General features: G+C 43.6%; 1 pseudogene; it reads left to right on the top strand.

The window, feature by feature from the left end:
• The first annotated feature begins 3,847 nt into the window (after positions 1 to 3,847).
• LOC116762618 lies at positions 3,848 to 4,423 on the top strand (annotated as a pseudogene).
• Positions 4,424 to 19,835: the final 15,412 nt, after the last annotated feature.

Consider the following 19,835-nt stretch of genomic DNA (forward strand, 5'->3'; position numbering starts at 1 on the left):
AAAGGAGGAGGAGGAGGTAGTTTTAGCACCTGCAAACCTTCCTCGGTTCTCTCCAAAGAACTCTGAAGAGGGAATGATCTAGAAAAAAAGGTCATTGTATGTAATATATATTCCTTGACCTGGAGATAAAACTCAGGAGGAGGGGGCTTCCCTGGTGGCGCAGTGGTTGAGAGTCCGCCTGCCGATGCAGGGGACACGGGTTCGTGCCCCGGTCCGGGAAGATCCCACATGCCGCAGAGCAGCTGGGCCCGTGAGCCATGGCCGCTGAGCCTGCGCGTCCGGAGCCTGTGCTCCGCAACGGGAGAGGCCCCAACAGTGAGAGGCCCACGTACTGCAAAAAAAAAAAAAAAAACTCAGAAGGAGGAGTTGATGAGGAGCCTGTTCTCCAAATTCTGCTACCCCTGGTAGGGTTCCCATGAGTCTTGACAGAACATTCTAAGAAGTCTTAAAAGTTCACATTTTCACTTTCTGTAGTGCCTGAATTTTTTTTAAAAGCGAATTTATCCATGTTTGTAATCAGAAAAGAAAAACTAGTTTTATTCAAACAAAAGTAAAAAACTGTCAGAAATTCTGTTTTGGTTAATTAAGCCAGGGAGGCATTGTAAAGTAAATACTGAAAGCACTGAGCTTTGGAGTCGCCCAGGCTGGAACCATCTGTCAGCTGAGAGACCTCTGGCAGGGGACACAATGTCTCTGAATTTATTTCTCCCTCGAAAACTGAGTGGCCACCTTTGAGGGTGACCGTAGGGTCAAATGTGATAATGCTCACAAAGAAAAGAAGAAAATATATTGAGTGTCAAATACTAAGTCCTTTCTGAATATTGAGCCCCTAGTAAGTGCTTAATAAAGAGTCAATATTTTATTATTGGTAGCAGAGTTAATGCCTTATTCATTCTGTCAGCAAAGAGGTTTTGGATCCAGCTTTGTGCTGGGTACTGGCTCAACACTGAATTTAGAGAATTTATTAGCCCAAGAATCAGCCCAGTTTTCAAACAAGGGTTAAATTATATCCCATATTTTAAATTTATTTAACAAAACTATTTTCTTCCCCATGTCCTCCAGGCCCTGTGTACATCATATATGCTCCTCCTTATCTGAAGGGGAGTAAGCCCCATTCGGCCCTCACGGAGTTCACAGTGTAACTGGGAAGAGAGACAGACAGGAAAAATCGTAAAAGCAGGTGGAAGGGAATGGGAGTTATTGTTTCATGGGTACAAAGTATCTGTTTGAGGAGATGAAAAAGTTCAAGAGGCAGATGGTGGAGATGGTTGTACAGCAATGTGAATGTACTAAAATGCCACTGGGCTACAGACTTGAAAATGGTTAAGATGGTCAATTTTTTTTGTTTTTTTGCGGTACATGGGCCTCTCACTGTTGTGGCCTCTCCTGTTGCGGAGCACAGGCTCCGGACGCGCAGGCTCAGCAGCCATGGCTCACGGGCCCAGCCGCTCCACGGCATGTGGGATCTTCCCAAACTGGGGCACGAACCCGCGTCCCCTGCATCGGCAGGCGGACTCTCAACCACTGCACCAGCAGGGAAGCCCAAGATGGTCAATTTTATGTTATGTATATTTTACAATTTTTTTTTAAGGCAGATGGAAGCACAGGGGCAGAGAGCCATGAGAGGCATTATGCATGAACCTACCTTATGACCCTGTAATTCCATCCGCAGGTAAATATAATCCCAGGTTCTCGCAGGAGGGAGAACCATCCTGGGGCCAAAATGGGCATTTGGCACCTTCCCTGATCAGGCAGATCGCAACCTGGCCCTGTCCTCAGTGCCCAGCAGAGACCAAGCCTTACGTGGGGATCTGTGCAGAGACACTGGCAGCTGCCCATGGCCAGGGTGGCTATGTGATGTGTGAGGCTCAGCAAGCAAGCAAAAGGCCCCTTGTTCAAAAAGTATTAAGAATTTCAAGACAAAGATGGCAGAGCATGAAACCAATCAAAGGTTCTTCTGAGTGTAGAACCTGCGCAACTGTACAGGTCGCAGGGCCATGAAGGGGACTCTGAAGGGGACAGTTCCCAACCGAGTACCATGAGGAAAGATGACAGAGGAAGGGAGAGAAGGAGATTGAGAGAATATTTTTTTGAAATTTTTATTTAAGTATAACAAACAGAAAAGTGAATGAATCCTGACTACATGGCTTGATGAATTTTCACAAAGGGAGTAAAGTGTAACCAGCACCCAGATTAAGAAGCAGAACATCACCAGCACCCTAGAAGCCCCCCTCCTGCTTCTCATAGGTCCCACTATCCTGACTTCTAACACCTTAGATTATTTTTGCCTGTTTGGGGGCTTTATGTAAGTGGGAATTAGATGGCATGTTTACTTTTATGTCTGGTCTTTTTCACCCTATTTCATGTCTGTGAGAGGCAGCCATACTCCTGTGTGCAGCTGTAGCTGTAAATTCTCAGACTGGTGATACCAAATGTCAGAGAGGATGTGGGGCAACCTGGTCTCTCATGTACTGCTGGTGGTGGGAGTGGACCATGGTACAGCTACTTTGGAAATCTGAGTAGTAACATCTAGTAAAGCTGACCCAGCACCTCTACTCTTAGATACGTGCATAACAGAAATGCAGGCATGTGCTCCCCCAAAACAACATTTATAAGACTGCTCACATCAGCATGATTTGTAATAGCCAAAAACTCAAAAACTTGAAACTACTCAAATGTCCCAGAACAATAAGGTGAGTAAATAAATAAATGGTGGTATAGACACAAAATGGATATTATTTCCCCCTGAGAGTCTGTATATTTGTTTGTTTAGAAAGATTATTTACCCTCTTGTGTAGCCTGGGAGTGCAACACAGAAGATAAACTTGCTCTTGAGTGAAAATGCAGAGGGGTGGGTTGAAGAGAGGGCCCCAGTCTCAGGAGCCATCGGTAGAGTAGTTCTAAGTGACATATTTAAGAGAAGAAGAATTTTCACAAGAGACACTCACACCTGTCTATGCTTGGAGCCTCAATTGCCAGAAATCTGCCCGCAACCTGGCAAGAGACTTTGCGTTATGGAAATGGAGCACACGTGCCTTCGGTGACTCCCAGGAACAAAGAGCAACAGTGTGAAGCACCCTCCTTCCCAGGGCCACACCCTCTACCAGGAATCAACCAATGCAAGGTCTACCCCCCATCTGTGTTTGGACTCCAACCCTCCAAGTTTCCTGGAGGGATGTCTTCTTCCTTCTCCTCGGTGAGACGTACCTGAAAGACTGTGACCTCACTCTTTCCCAAGCCAGGTAAGGACCAAGGACCAAAGTCCCCCGGCCAGAAGGTAGTCTCAGAATAGTCTTTTGGGGGAACTCCCTGGCAGTCCAATGGTTAGGACTCAGTGCTTTCACTGCCAAGGGCCCCAGGGTTCAATCTCTGGTCAGGGAACTAAGATCCCATAAGCTGTGTGGCGTGGCCAAAAAAAAAGTCTTTTGGTTCCTATGCAAAATAACTGTATTTAGGTCTTGTGCCTAAAGTACTCAATGAATCTCAGTCTGCATTCACACTCCCCTATCTCAATGACTTTCTCTGTCTCCCCAGTGGCTCCCAGAATCTCCCCTCCCTCAGTTGTTTCTGGGTCTCCACTGCAAGTGGGTGACTCAGGCGACCGTGATGATGACCTGGCTTTGACATTTGCACTGCAGCCCCAGCTCCTTAGCCCCAGTGGGCATACTAAGAAATAGTAGGAACAACAACAGCCATTTGTGAAATGTTTACCACATGTCAGGCCCTTTACATGCATTATTTATTTTTACCCCATAATAATGTTGATAAAGTAGGTAGTGTTGTTTTACAGATCTGGAAAGTGATGATCAAAATGATAAAATAGCTTTTTGCTGTATCTACTGTGAGAATGAAGACCATTCTCAGCAATCAGACTGTTGACATTCCAGAAAATGTCAACGTTACTCTGAAGGGATGCGCCGTTATTGTGAAGGGCCCCAGAGGTACCCTGCAGAGGGACTTCAATCACATCAATGTAGAACTTAGTCTCCTTGGAAAGAAAAAGAGGCTCCGGTTGACAAATGGTGGGGGATTAGAAAGGAGCTGGTGACTGTTTGCACTATCTGTAGCCATGTACAGAGCATGATCAAGGGTGTTACACTGGGCTTCCGTTGCAAGATGAGGTCTGTGTATGCTTACTTCCCCCATCAACGTTATTATTCAGCAGAATGCTTCTCTTGTTGAAATCTGGAATTTTTTGGGTGAAAAATATATCCGCAGGGTTCGGAGGAGGCCAGGCGTTGCTTGTTCAGTATCTCAAGCCCAGAAAGATGCGTTGATTCTTGAAGGAAACAACACTGAACTTGTGTCAGACTTGGCTGCTTTGATTCAGCAAGCCACAACAGTTAAAAACACGGATATCAGAAAATTTTGGGATGGTATCTATGTTTCTGAAAAAGAAACAGTTCGGCAGGCTGAAGAATAAGATCTGAGTGATCCAGCTACAGAAACTGCAAGAGGCCAGACTCATTTGTGATATTTTAAAAATGAATAAAAGCTCTTTTGACTTAGGAAACAAACAAACAAACAAAACAAAATGATAAACTAAGATGCTTAAGGGACAATGCTAAATGGCCGATTAAAAAAACCTGTTAGTCAATCTCCAAAACATGTCATTAACCATGGGACCCCATTGTTCTGCACCTCAGTTTTCACAGCTGTACAGTGGGAATGTCAACGAAAAAATTAACCAGTCTAAGGAAGAAATGGAAATTTTTATTCGAGCCAAATTGAGGATTATAACCCGGGAACAGCCACTCAGAAAGCTCTGGGGACTGTTCTGCCCATTAGAGGTCAAAGCACAGTTATATAAGGTTTTGAGACAGAGGGCTGTACATTAAGTGACATATTATTGACAGGTGACACAAAGCGAGCAGTGGGTCATGGGTCATGGTGGCCCCTTACAAGATTAAGAAGGAATGTTAGAGTTTAAGGAGTGGAGAAAGTTGCTCCTTATGGTTGAGCAGGTATTTCTGCTAGTGGGGAGGTTTGGTCGATGCATAATGCAGACACACAATGCACAGCAGAGGGGAGAGAGGCGGCCAAAGGACAGAGAAAATTATTTATGTTTAAATTTTCCATGACTTGCCTTAGAATATGAAATTTTATTTCAGCAGCAATAAATGATACTGACCATTCAGAATCACTGGGAAATTTTGGGGAGGCGATCCACTTGAGCACTTAGCCTGGGGCACAGAGTTGGCACTTGGGTACAGGCAGGGTTAGGTCTAGAGGAGCTCACAGTGGGGTCTCACCTGAGGGACTGGGGTCCACAACTCTCTCATGGAACTTGCTCCAAGCCTAACAGTGTGAGTGAAGCCAGCTGGAATAATTCCCTGCACTCCTCTTTCCTGTGTCCTAAGGTAGACATTGCCCCTCCTCCTATCTCCCCATCCCATGAGCTCTGGCTAGGCTCTCCCACTCCCTGTATCAAAAAAGAAAGCACTTGGTCGATAATGGCTTACACTAGGTTTCTCACCGTGGCTCTATTGACATTTTGGATAATTATTTGTTGTGTGGACTGTCCTAGGCATTGTGGAATGTTTAGCACCATCCCTGGCCTTTACTCACTAGATGCCAGAAGTAACTCCCTTCCCATGGTGAAAACCAAAAATGTCTCCAGACATTGCCAAAGGTCCCCTGGATGTCATCACCTCCAGCTGAGAACTTCTGGCTTACACAATAATAACATGCAATTTCTAATTCAACCAGGAGTCCCTGAAGGTAGATGTAATTCCAGGTTCGGCGCAGCAGCTCGATGAAGCCAACAGGGACCAGCTTTATGCTGGTGCTCATCACCTCATGATCACAAGGTGGCTGCCACAGAACCCACTGTGCCATCATCACAATTCTATTCAAAGGCAGGCAAGAGGCGCAAAGTGGTGGTATCTTTTGTGGCTTCACCTTTAATCTGAAGAGTTTTCCCAGACACTTCTCAGCAGATCTCTCTTACATTTTATTGGCCAAAACCGGTTATATGCCCACCCCTAACTGCACAGGAGGCTGGGAAAATGACTAGGTGGCCAGAGAGAAGGGGGTTGGAAATGCGGTGGGCCCTCCATGATACGGCAGTATGGGCGGTCCTCGCACCTGCGGAAATTATTTTTTTGTCTGCTCTCCTCAATAAACTGTGAGCACCTTTAGGACGGAGCCCTCCTCAGGTTTTCCTCTGCACCCTCAGGACTTAGCCCAGTGCTCAGCACTACAAAGGTGCTCAATCAATTCTTATTGAAAGAATGAATGAATGAGTGGATGAGTGAATCAATCAATCAGTGATAACACTTCCTTCCTTCCTTGCTTCCATCACTAAGAGCCCTATATATCAGTTATTTATTCATATGCAAACTAAACTTGGTTTAACTAGAAATAAGCCTATCATGCAAATGATAACGCAAACATCTCCCTGTTCCTCCAGCAACATGGTCTGATCCCTCTGGCCATTGGACTTGCTGTTCTTTTACCCAGAACATTCTTCCTGCCACCTCCCCTCATCCATCTTCACATGGCCAGCTCCTTCTCACTCTGTAGGTCTCTGCTTGGACAGAAACACCTGTGAGAAGCTTTCCCTGAACTCCCCAGTTTGGCTTAGAGGCCTCTGCTCTATCCCCCTGGACCTCCCCTTGCTGTCCCATCCTAGCACTTGTCACCCTGGGTTGTGACTGTCTCTCTAGCAGGACAGTAAACACCCATGGGGACCAGGACAGCACGTCCTTCACTAGTAGGTTCACCATAAACTTTTGTTGATTGAATCATTTATACCAGGGGCTGGCAAAAGTCTTATGTAAAGGGACAGATGGTAAATAGTTTCAGCTTTGTGGGCCATATTATCTCTGTTGCCACTATTCAACTCTGTGGCTGGAGCAAGAAAGTAGCCATAGGTAACATGAAAACAAATAAGCCTAGCTGTGTTCCAATAAAATTTTATTTATGGGCATTGAATTTGAATTTCATATTAGTTTCATGTCATGAAATATTATTTTTAAATTTTATTTATTTATTTATTTTTATGTAGCAGGTTCTTATTAGTTGTCTCTTTTATGCATATTAGTGTATACATGTCAATCCCAGTCTCCCAATTCATCACACCACCACCATCCCCGCTTTCCCCGCTTGGTAACCATATGTTTGTTCTCTACATCTGCGTCTCTATTTCTGCCTTGCAAACTGGTTCATCTGTACCATTTTTCTAGATTTCACATATATGCGTTAATATACGATATTTGTTTTTCTCTTTCTGACTTACTTCACTCTGTATGACAGTCTCTAGGTCCATCCACGTCTCTACAAATGACCCAATGAAATACTATTCTTAAAAAAGTTTTTTTCAACCATCTGAAAAATGTAACAACCATTCTCAAAGACTCTCAGGCCATACAAAAACAGGTGACAAAACATAGTTTACTGACCCTGATTAATACTGAGGGTCACATGCTTTGGGTTTTCCAAATCATTCTAGGGATGCAGCAGGATCACTTAGAGCAATAAATATAACCGTATTTCTTAATATCAAGAAATAAATTAAACTTGAAAGTACACTAAATGACTTAGCCATCCCATACTTAGATTGTATTTAAGAAATCCAAGATGATTTAAGATTAAGGAATTGTTACTATCAAGGAACCATGTCAATAGGTTTAAACAACTGCTTGACAATTTCTATATGCAATCCTAATGGGAATTTTTAAAACTAGGCATGGAAAGGTATTTCTTTTTTTGTGATAAAAATTAATTATTTATCTTAAAAAATATCCAAAATATTATTTAGATAAATGAAAGTAACCACTGGAAAACTGAAAACAAAAATTGAGACCAGTTGCTCCAGGGATTGGAAGTGAGGGTAGTTTCCCTGCAATGCTAGGCTTCTCAACTGGGTTTCATGTATTACTATGATGTGTTGAATGTTAGTGAGGCTGTAGGGATACAGGAATTCCATGCTCTGCTGGGTGTGGACTGGTGCAGCCATTCTGGACAACAATCAAGCAGTATTAGTGAAAACTGGTGTCCACATTCCCCAGGGACTAGCAATTCCACTCCTGGCCATTCTCACACAGCTATTTAAGGGCACCTGAATAAGGGTGTCCATGGCAGCACTATTTGTGTTAGCAGGGAGCTGAAAGATCCTGGGAGAAGGACAGATAAAATGTAGTAGACGTACACCCTGGGGAATTATTTACATATTAGAGGCAACTGATTGGATGAACACATAGCAATGTGGAAGTATCCTAGAGATGTAGTGTTTACTGAAAAAAAGTAAGAAACAGAATGAGACGTACCAAATAACATTATGTTAAATTAAAAATACAAACAGGCAAAACAACAATCCAGGTTTGTAAGAACACGTGCGAAAAGATACACATTCAACAATAAACAGGGTTCTTTAGGAAGAGAAAGACATACATGGGATAAACACATATAGGCGTCCCAAAGAGAGTGCAAAAGGGATTGCCTTCCCAGGCTCCAGAGCCATTCCCAAAGATAACCAAATAAAAAAAAGATTTAGACAATTGCCCTTAGGGCTGGCCATAGACCCTAACTGCAAATGGAGTGGAATCCACATTTCTGTCTAGCCACATCTAGTCATAAATGGGGTGCAACTGACATTTCTGTCTGGCCATAGTTTGGGATCCCCAACCTGATAATTGTCAAGCCAAGTTCTAAGGACACAAAATGAGACAAACAAGAAGGTAAAAGCTATCCCAGGAGAGAAAGGACCAATAACCAATGGATCTGGGTTTGGAAAGGCAGGGGCAATATGAAATTTTATTTTTCTCCCTCGACTGGGTACTATAGACAGAGATTCAGGAGAGCTGACTCTGGTAAGAAATCTCACCCTTCACTTGGCTTCTGCCAGTTTTTCTAGGATCCAGTCTGCAGGCTCCAAAGTGAGTGGGGTTTAAAATACAGTGTAGCTCTGGTATTTACTAAAATTTGGCAAGGTTTTCCATTACTTCTAAATTTAGTTTCTCCTTGGCTATTTAAGGGAATAACTGGTAGTGAAACAGGAGGGAAGGGGGCAGGGCACAACCTCTAAAATAATGGCATAGCCATAGTACATGACAAAAGCTAGTGAGAACCAACTAGGTCCAAGATGGCGGAAGATCCGACTTCCAGTAGACGTTGAGCCTCATTATACACTCATTGTACTATATTAGCATGCTAAATGGCACACCCACCAGCACCATGACAGTTCTGAGGCTAACCATAAAAGGCCAAAGGTGGGTGGTGGCCCAATTCCTGGAAATCCCCACCACTTCCCCCAAATAATTGGAATAATCCTCCCACTCATTAGCCTATGAAATTACCAGCCCATAAAAAGTAACCATGCCATATTTTGAGGCTCTCTCTCACCTTCTGAGATGGCCCACACTCTGTCTGTGGAGTGTGTTACTCTCTTCAAAACATCCACTTTTTATGTATCACTTGTCTGAATTCTCTCGCGACGAAGAAAGAACCTCAAAATCCCTGGGAAAAGTAGCAGTTTACCAGAATATCCCTCAGAGTCCTGTCAGCTATGGGACAGACCAATATGGGGGCCATTCTTTTGAGGGTAGATATGAGGATAACTAACTTGGTGAATTTGTGTTTGCAGTCATGCAGTCTCTTCAGAGTAGAAAGGCAATTCAGACAGAGGATTAGTATCAATAGAATGAGTACCAAGTAAAGGAGGATAGAGGGGAGCAGTAGGTGCTACATCAGCCTCATAGTCTTCTGTTATATGTACCTTTATATCTTTAATTTTTCATTAGCCTTTTGCAATGAATCTTTCAACGAAGTCTTCAAATTTTTTGGAATTTTGAAGCTTCCTGAGGGTTTCTGCATGCCAATTAAATAGCTATCCCATTCTGTTTGTTGATTTGGGAACCTTGTCTTCAAGTGCACCTCTTAAATGAACGATCTTGTCTAATTGGAACATTCCTCATAATGGCCATTGTAATTCTAGGTTGTCTTCAGTAAGATTGGTCCATGCACATGTGGAGAAACCATAATTTTTTAAACATAAAACTGGCTGGGTTCCCTAAAGAGGGGGCCCACCCTTAAAGCATTTAAATGACTGGGATCCCATTTTTGGAGTTTTCCCGAGAGTGAAGCAAAACAGTCCTAGAGAGCCAAAGGGATATGCTTAGGGTTGGAACTTGTGTTTTGTTCCACAGTGTCCCTTTCATGGGATACCTTTTTTTCTGGCAGTGGCCTTTTGCCCTACTCGCCCAACCTATGACCAGGTGTCCCTTGTTGCATGGAATTTTCTTGTGAGTGGTAAGAGGAAAACTGGAAAACTTGCTCACCTGTGACCATTTTATCCTTACACAGGAATCTTGTGCTTGGAGGATGGTTGTCTCTCATATACAGGTGGCGAGCGCTCTGGCAGCATTTAGGTGCTCAATCTGTGTTCACCAATTTTTAGTTTTGGTTGCTCTCAGGAAATCCACTAGTTTAAATCTAAACCAAGTGTATTCTAATTTAGAAACCAAAAGAGCACTCACCAGAAGGACAATCTGTCCTTATCCAAATCCCGAATAAAGTTGGAGAGCTTGACCAAAAGGAGGGAGTGTGAAAGCCAAGAGGAGACTCACCAAGCCAGAAGAAGAAAGGTGACTCTAAGGTGCATTGAGCTTAGGGGCTCAGTGCAGGTACCTCGCTCAGTTCTGAGAGTCACTGTCCCTCCAGGGGTCATCTCCTTTGGAACCCCACTTCTGACACCAGTTGAATATCAACCTAAATAAGGAGGTAAACCGAGGTAAGCTCAAATTACCAGAAACTTGAGTTTATTTGGGAGTAGCAGAAGAATTGCAATTTGGGAAATGCATGTTGTAGCAAGCTACAGTCAATTGAGTCAATTGAGGGTTTGGGAAGGACTCTATTTATAGGCAAGGAGTACAAAGAGTGGGAAGTCCAGCTAGAGTCCAAGCAGTAAGTTCATTGGCTTAAGGATGGGGAGAATTCTTGCAAATGTCTTTGGTAAGGAGATAAGCCTCAGTCTTCTGTAAATCAGACATTTAATGGAAATCTGTCTCGCTGTTCTTAAGTACTGTTCTTCTGAGGGCACACATGAGATTCTCCAATTTCATATTTTCATTCATGTTAGATTGAAATCCTTTATAGATATGGATATGGATTATACAGATATAGAAAGGCAATATTGTTATCACTTGTAAAAATATAATTATACAGCCAGAAAATTGGAACCTACTGAAAACTTTAAGAATAACACACACAAAAAAAACAAAAAAAAAAAAAGATAACACAAAAGAGCCTCTGTGCAAAATAAATACACAAAAAAGGTCAAATCTTTCTATTTACTGTTATTTACTGTATTTCTGTTTACTATCTACTGTATTTTCTATATACCACTTAGAAGGTTATGATGGCAGTAAAATATTCCAGCCACAATAAGCAATTTTAAAATATTCTAATTACCTCTAAGAAGAAATGCATGAGAGCCATAAATGATATGAAAGATGTGAGAAAACACAGAAACATCCATATTCTTGAATGGAAAGCTGATGAAAAAAAAATGTCAACTCTCTGTTAATTCCTAGTTCATCACATTTCCAATTAAAATTCAAAAGAATTTGACACAGTTAGAATCTAGAAATTGAGGACTTCCCTGGTGGCACAGGTGGTTAAGAATCTGCTGCCAATGCAGGGCACATGGGCTCGATCCCTGTCCAGGAAGATTCCACATGCGGTGGAGCAACTAAGCCTATGCGCCATAACTACTGAGACTGCGCTGTAGAGCCCGCGAGCCACAACTACTGAGCCTGCGAGTCACATCTACTGAAGCCCACGTGCCACAACTACTGAAGGCCACTCGCCCTAGAGCCTGTGCTCTGCAACAACAGAAGCCACCACAGTGAGAAGCCTGCGCACACACACCCTCCTCCCCACCAACTTAGAGAAAGCCCCCATGCAGCTACGAAAGACCCATCGCAGCCAAAATAAATAAATTTATTTTAAAAATAAATAGAAATTGACAAAATTTTCCCTAGGCTATATATTTCACTGGAGAATTAACAGATGAGTTTACTATAAAAATTTTGGAAAACAAAAATAATTGAAACGAGGAAGGGACATTTCTCTGCTGGATAGTAAATGTATTATAAACAAAGAAGTAAACAAGGCTGCATCCACAAGAATAATGGGCAAATCAATCAGGAAAAAAAAAGCTCTGAAGCCATTCAAAATACCATACGAATTTATTGAGAAAGAAAGCTCACAAAGCAAAAAGAAGAGGGGAGTTATTATGAAGCAAATGATGTTGGAGAAGTGGCTGAAAATCACAGGATCAGTTTAGATCTACACTTATGCTGTAGTATAAAACACTACTTTCCAGACGAATTAAAGCATTACATATAACAATAACGTCACTTTAAAAAAAAACTTTAAAAAAAAGGTAGATAAACTAAATTTGGATGAAGGGCTTTGTAAGATAAAAACAAATAATGAGAGACTCGCCCCGCGCCCCGCACTCAGCGGGCTGGGCTTGTGGCGGCGGCAGCGCTGAGGCTGCGAGCGGGAAGAGGGTCCGGAGTCGTCCGCCCTCATCCGAGTCTCCGGGCGCTGAGAAGAGAACGGTTCGAGCCACCGGATGCCCAAGGACACCCATGGCTGCTTCCGACACCGCCCTGCTTCGCTTCTCAGCCGCGGGCCTCGCTCGGCGCTAGACTACTCCGAGGGCTACTGCTCTGGTAGAGAATCCCTGCCGTCAGCCTCGCTCGCCGCGGGGCCCTGCAGGAGCCGCAGGAGCTCGGCGCCCGTCCTTCCTCGAAAAATCTCGTCAGCGGGTGGGAGCTGCGGTCGGCGCGAGAGGCCCCTGGGCTGAGGCGGCGGTAGCTCCTCCGCTCCCTCACGTCCGCGGGCGGAGACCTCTGGACCCCGCTGAGGAAATTCCGGTCCGCGTTCTTGGGGTCGCAGAGCAGTGAGTGTGCGGCTCTCCAGTGCCGCCCCCACTGCGGCCCTGCAGTCCGTGCCCAGCTCCACCCCCCAGCCCTTGCCCGCGATCGCCGACCCCTCTTGGCCACCGGTTCCTCTTCGCCGCTGTCGAGGGTCAGGTTTTCACCTCCCGTCCCCTACTCCGCCGGCTCCTTTCCCGCAGCCCGGCCCTCTCCCGTCACCTGCCTCCCCGGCCCTCACCCCGGCCCATCCCCAGACTCCAGTGCATCCCTTTCTTCCCACCGTCGCGTGGTCTCATCAACCCCAGCTCCCTTCTTGAGCCCCAGCCTGTTCCCTGCTCTCGTCCCAGTAGGTCAGCTCTGTGAGCCCTCCCCCCCACCCTGGGAAGCCCCACTCGAGGGACCCGGCCTCTTCACCTTGAAAGGAGGGTGGGATCTGGCCGCTGTTTTCCCCAGAGGCCTGGCCCCAGAAGTGCAGATCTTATGAAAGTGGGGAAGTGGAGGTTCTAGAAGATTCTTGGATTGTTTTCACCTGGATGGGGAATTGGTGTGGGTTTATAGAGGATGTCTGTTTGGCTCAGGGGGCGGCTTGAGGATGGAGTGGTTGGGGAGTGAGGGAGTGGCGGGGGCAGGGGCGATTTTTGTCCCTTGGGTTGGGCTGTGGTTTATTGGAAACCTCGTTTTCTTCTCTTGACTTCCATCACTGACAGTTCTTTTGGCAATGTTGATGCTTTTCCAATCTCTGCCAGATGCAACGTCATTGGATCGATTTACTTGGAAAGTTTTCACACTTCACCTCTCCTTTTCTCGTTTCAGCAGGAAGCAGTGTGGATTCTCCTCACAGTGGGGCAAACAGGAGTTGCTGGGGAAATGCTAATTATTGCATCTCTTCTTGAATATTTTCCAATTATATATTTTAGATTCCTGTGAGAGAAGGCTTTAGAATAACAAACATCTTTGTTTTGTAGGATTTCCTTTGGGGTTGGGGAGTAATAGAGAAGGAATAGACTTCATCATCTGAATTATCTCAGTTAGATTTACTATATAATACCATCTTGGCTAAATGATTCTTCTGTGGTTAATATTCCATAGTATCTGATGAGTGAAATTGTTATCTCAATTTACCTAGATCAGGCTTCTGCTGTGGCTGCACTTTGTATTAGATATAAGGTTCTAATTTTGCGATGGCTGTCTCTAAAATTACTTCTTGTGGTAATTCCAATTTTATGCTCTTATGCACACTTCACACTCTACAATTTAGAGATTATCATCCTCTGTAGTTTTCCTCACACTTTTCCTGACTATCTTTCAAACTGAGACATTGAGAGATTAGTTCCTCCCAAGTCATCAGACATTGAGTTACCTGCTAGGTGTTTTACATTAAGCTATAGAAAACACTTATTTCTTTTGATTGGAAAGAAGATAACTGATATAAATTCAGAGCTTTTATTACTACCTTGAACTATCTATACTAATTTGTATGGCATTAAAGTAGGTTAATAATAGTGGCGAAATTGCTTCCAGTTAGACCTGGAAATCATTTTTCTCCTTCATACATAATCCTTTCTCCCTGTCCTCCTTACCAAGTCTCCTCTTTGCTTATTTTTCTTGAAGTATAAACTTGTTTCTTTTTTTTTTGCGGTACGCGGGCCTCTCACCGTTGTGGCCTCTCCCGCTGCGGAGCACAGGCTCCAGACGCGCAGGCTCCAGACGCGCAGGCTCCAGACGCGCAGGCTCCAGACGCGCAGGCTCAGCGGCCATGGCTCACGGGCCCAGCCGCTCCGCCGCATGTGGGACCTTCCTGGACCGGGGCACGAACCCCGCGTCCCCTGCATCGGCAGGCGGACTCTCAACCACTGCGCCACCAGGGAAGCCCTAAACTTGTTTCTTGAAGTAAGCAAAACTTAGTAAGACCTATGAGGTTGATCCTTGTCCAGGCATTTTATGACAATTTCAGGACCGTGCCGTACATAAAGCATAGCCTATTGGTCATTACTGTTAAATAGGATCTGAAGTGCTTGTTGTGCACTCCAGGGATGTTATTGCCTGCTTATGTGTGATGCAGAGTTATTTAGTTTGCATGAAAAACCCATTGATCTCTCTGTCCTAGGAAGAATTTTAGTATGAATAGAGATCATAACTTAAGCATCTGCAGGTTTTCTTTGAATTTCTTGAGTTATATTTTAATTTCACATTGCAGAGTTTTATGGCTTCTCATTTGTTAATTTCCTTAAGTCTTCACTAACTCCCCTCCCTTCCACTGTAATTCCTGAAGCCATCTTATATATTTTTCTTTAAGTATACTTGATTTTTTAGAACAGTTTAAGATTTACAGAAAAATTAAGATTATGCAGATAGCCCCACCCAGTTTCCCATTATTAACATCTTACATTAGTATGGTACATTTGTTATAATTAATGAACCAATATTGATACATTATTAACTGAAATCTGTAGTTTATTCAGACTTCCTTAGTTTTTGTTTTTTCTGCTTCAGCATTCCATTCAGGATACCACATTACATTTGGTTGTCCTGTCCTCCTTAAGCGCCTCTTAATTTTTTTTTAGTATCATGTTTACATGCTTTTTAACTCTTGTGGAAACTGTGAGGTTAATTACCTTCTGAGGCTACTATATTCCAAGTAATGCCATCCAATAGCTTTGACAATGAAAGATTGATCTCTGTTTTCACTGGCAGTGTCTGTAGTTTTCTTATACATTAGCAAAGCTCTGTATAATCTAGGTCATCTTTTCCTTCATTTATTTATTTATTTATTTATTTTTGGCTGCGTTGGGTCTTTGTTGATGCACACCGGCTTTCTCTAGTTGCGGCGAGCGGGGGCTACTCTTCGTTGTGGTGCTCGGGCTTCTCATCGCCGTGGCTTCTCTTGTTGCAGATCATGGGCTCTAGGCATGCAGGCTTCAGTAATTGTGGCACGTGGGCTCAGTAATTGTGGCATGTGGGCTCAGTAGTTGTGGCACATGGGCTTGGTTGCTCAACGGCATGTGAGATCTTACCGGACCAGGGCTCGAACCCATGTCCCTTGCATTGGCAGGTGGATTCTTAACCACTGCATCACCAGGGAAGTCCCAGAATCTATGTCATCCTGATGTAACTCTTCATGATTTTTTTCTTTTTAAGTTTTAGGATTCCACAATTCAGCTTTCAAAGACTAATCTATAGCAAAGCCTTGTTTGTCTCCTTAATAGCATTTACTACACTTATAATTCTTATTTTTTGTGTGTTTGTTTTTCTCTATTCCCCACAGCAGAATGCAAGTCCCATGATGATTAAAAACTATTATTGTTTTTGTTCATTCTATCCCCAGTGCCTAGAATAGTGCCAGGCTTGTAGTGGGTACTCAGAAAATTTGGTGAATGAATGATGGTTGAATATAATAGTAACCAAAGCTAGTAGTCAGTCATCTTTGCTATAGTGAAGTCTATGTTTTTTCCTTATGCAATTAATAGTTTAACAATAACATTTTATACTTACATTGTTTGATTGTATACAGGGATACTCCAGATCCTCAGGGGGCAGGGAACTCAATAAGTTATAGCCTTTACCACATCACTAAAAAAAAAAAAAATATGACTGACCAGAATTTTATACTGTTTTTTTAGTTAAAATTGTTTTGTTAAAGTTATTGTTAAATTATTTGCTGTTAGTATAGCATCTAAAAGTATGTCAGATGATTATGCAAGACGTGTTCATGGAACAGATTTGAAGTTAGGCAGACTGCTTTATTTAGCTTTTCAAAAATTTAAGGTTCTATGCTCTATAATGAAGATGAATTGTTTTCAGTATATGAAGCCTCATATTGAATTAATGACATCAGTCTTGGTAATCTTCCTGTAAACTCTTGTGGTTTCTTTATATTTCACTAGTATACATGGTTCAATAAAGGAATGTTGAAATAAAAACGAAAACCAACAATAATGAGAGGAATCACATAAGAACAGAATGGTAGAATTTACAAGTCAAAGTTATAAGCTTTTGCCCATCAAAAACACCATAAAAGGTTAAAAGACAAATAACCAAACTAGAAGAAGTTATTTGCAATGAATAATACAGGCAATACTCTCCTTATTTTATAAAGGATGCAAAAATAAATACAAATTTAAAAGTAATCAATAAGCACATAATAAACGTTTAACTTCATTGTCAGTGTTTAACTCCACCTCATAAACAGTTTACTTTCATTTATATATGTTATGACACAACATTAAGTAGAAAAATCGGGATATAAAACTGCATATGCAGAGTAATCCAGATGATGTTAAAACATACACATGAGTTTTTTAGCTTTTGTTTGTTTGTTTGTTTTTTAAGCCCCATGACAGGGGGCCTCTTAATTTCTTTTTTTTTTTTTTTTGACTTGTGGGATCTTAATTCCCTGACCAGGGAGGGATTGAACCCAGGGCCATGGCAGTGAAAGCGCCGAGTCCTAACCACTGGACCATCAGGGAACACCCTACATGTGTGTTTTGGGGTTTTTTTTTTTTGCGGTACGCGGGCCTCTCACTGTTGTGGCCTCTCCCGTCGCAGAGCACAGGCTCCAGATGCGCAGGCTCAGCGGCCATGGCTCACTGGCCTAGCCGCTCCGCGGCATGTGGGATCTTCCCGGACCGGGCCACGAACTGGCATCGTCAGGCGGGCTCTCAACCACTGCGCCACCAGGGAAGCCCATGTGTGTGTTTTTTTTTTTTTAATGGAAATACAACCACCTAAATATTTTAGATAACTTTCCTTTGGAATTACAGATGGTTTTATTTTTTTTTATTCTTTGCCACTTTTCTATAGTAAATGTGTATTATTTATGTATCCTGTTATTGACCTTTTAAAAATTAATTTATTTATTTTTGGCTGTGTTGGGTCTTCGTCACTGTGCACGCGCTTTCTCTAGTTGAGGTGAGCGGGGGCTACTCTTTGTTGCAGTGTGTGGGTTTCTCATTGCTGTGGCTTCTCTTGTTGCAGAGCACAGGCTCTAGGTGCGCAGGCTTCAGCATTTGTGGCACACGGGCTCAGTAGTTGTGGCTCACAGGTTCTAGAGCACAGCCTCAGTAGTTGTGGTGCACGGGCTTAGGTGCTCCACGACACGTGGGATCTTCCAGGACCAGGGATCGAACGAGTGTCCCCTGCATTGGCAGGCGGATTCCTAACCACTGCACCCCCAGGGAAATCCCCTGTTACTGAAAATTAGTTAACAGTATTTCCCTGGCCGGTCCCCACCGGGCAAATTATAGAAATGGCTTGCCCCTTTAGCAAAGAGGGTTTGAAGGGAGGATTCCTGGAGTATCTCCCCCAGTGACAGCTTCCAGATTGCTATGTCTCACAGGAAGCTTCCTTCCTATCCACATGAGGTCTCAAACATGTCACCCTGAGAAACTCTGGCTGTGAGCTGGGCCCTGTCTGTCACGACCTCCCTCCCAAAGAGAATGCCAAGCAGTGGCTCTGGCTTTCTGGCCACTGAACAAACCCAAATCAAATCTTCCCATCTGGGAGGGTTCATGGGGAGGACAAGGCCTGGGAGCGACAATAAGCAGGGGGGAAGAGAGGAGTTTCAAGAAAGCCCTGTTCCTCAGGAGCTGGCCGCCTGACCCCAGATGCCTGTCTATTTCTCCTTCCATTCAGCATCCCAGTTTCCTTTGCAAATGGGCTTCATTACACCCATCTTCCTGCCAGGTCTAGACTGAAATGATGCAGTTTAGTCCCCAGGAGCTGGGACCTCTTTTACAGATAGGAGGTTATGCAAATTATTAGGCAAAGAGAGATTTGCAACATGCCAGGAGTAATTGCAGTAGCTCGAAGGGCAATGAGAGCAGCAACTGTCCTCAGTCCCAGTGGATCCCTCTCTTTAGTGGGTTGAGCAATGACCCCCAAAAGGATATGTCCAAGTCCTAACCCCTGGAATCTGTGAATGTGACCCTATGGGAAAAAGTGTTTGTGGATGTAATTAAGTTAAGGACCTCAAGATGAGAGATCCTGGATTTAGAGTGGGCCCTAAATCCAATGACAGGTGTTCTTACAAAAGAAAAGCAGAAGGCTATTTTAGATACACAGAGGGAAGAGGGCCACATAAAGATGGAGGCAGAAATTGGCGTGAAGCATCTACCAACCAACGGATGCCAAGGATTACCATTAGAATCTAGGAGAAAGGCATGGAATGGATTTTCTCTCAGAGCCTCCAGAGGGAACCAACCCTGTTGAAACCTTGATTTTGGACCTCTGGTCTCCTGTGAAAGAATAAATTGGTTATTTTAAGCCCCCAAATTTGTGGCAATTTGTTACGGTAGCTACAGGGAACTAATATACAGTCTTTCACAGACGGCCATTCAGCAGTCTCCAGGGCCTCCAGGTGCCGGCACCCCTACCCAGCTAACTCTGATTCAGGTTCATGATTCAGCTGCCCATCTCCTTTGAGTCAGGAACCCACTGGGATAGTCCTCTTCCTGCTGGAGGAAGCACTTAGGGGCACTCACTTTAATTGCCTGCCCAGCAGAAGGGGTGCGTGACAGACAGATGACAGTGCCATCCTGCTACTTTCAAAGTGTTCCCTTTATGGGCTCTAAAAAATAAGCAAATAAAATGAAATAAAAGAGAAAATAATTCATGTTGAAATAAAAAATGTGAAACCAGTATTGAGGAAACTAAAGCCAAATTTGATCCCTAGAGTGTTACTCACAGCTTTTTTCTGCCCTTAGTGACTTTCATTCTTAGTCAGCGCTGACCTTCCACTTAAGTATGGTGTAGGACCAGGTTTCCACCTGCGGAGGTTGCCCACAAGGTGAGACTTGAGTGCCAGTCTCTTCTAACTGTCCTGAAATTCCCTGAAGAACCTTCTCAGATGGTGGGATTTCAGGCACTAGGATCCAACACAGAAGGAGCTGTGTTTCAAGCAATAGGTGGACCTTCGCATTAGCAGGTGACTGTGCTCTCAATTGATAA

The sequence above is a fragment of the Phocoena sinus genome, chromosome 11, assembly GCF_008692025.1.
Source record: "Phocoena sinus isolate mPhoSin1 chromosome 11, mPhoSin1.pri, whole genome shotgun sequence".
NCBI classification, from domain to species: Eukaryota; Metazoa; Chordata; class Mammalia; order Artiodactyla; family Phocoenidae; genus Phocoena; species Phocoena sinus.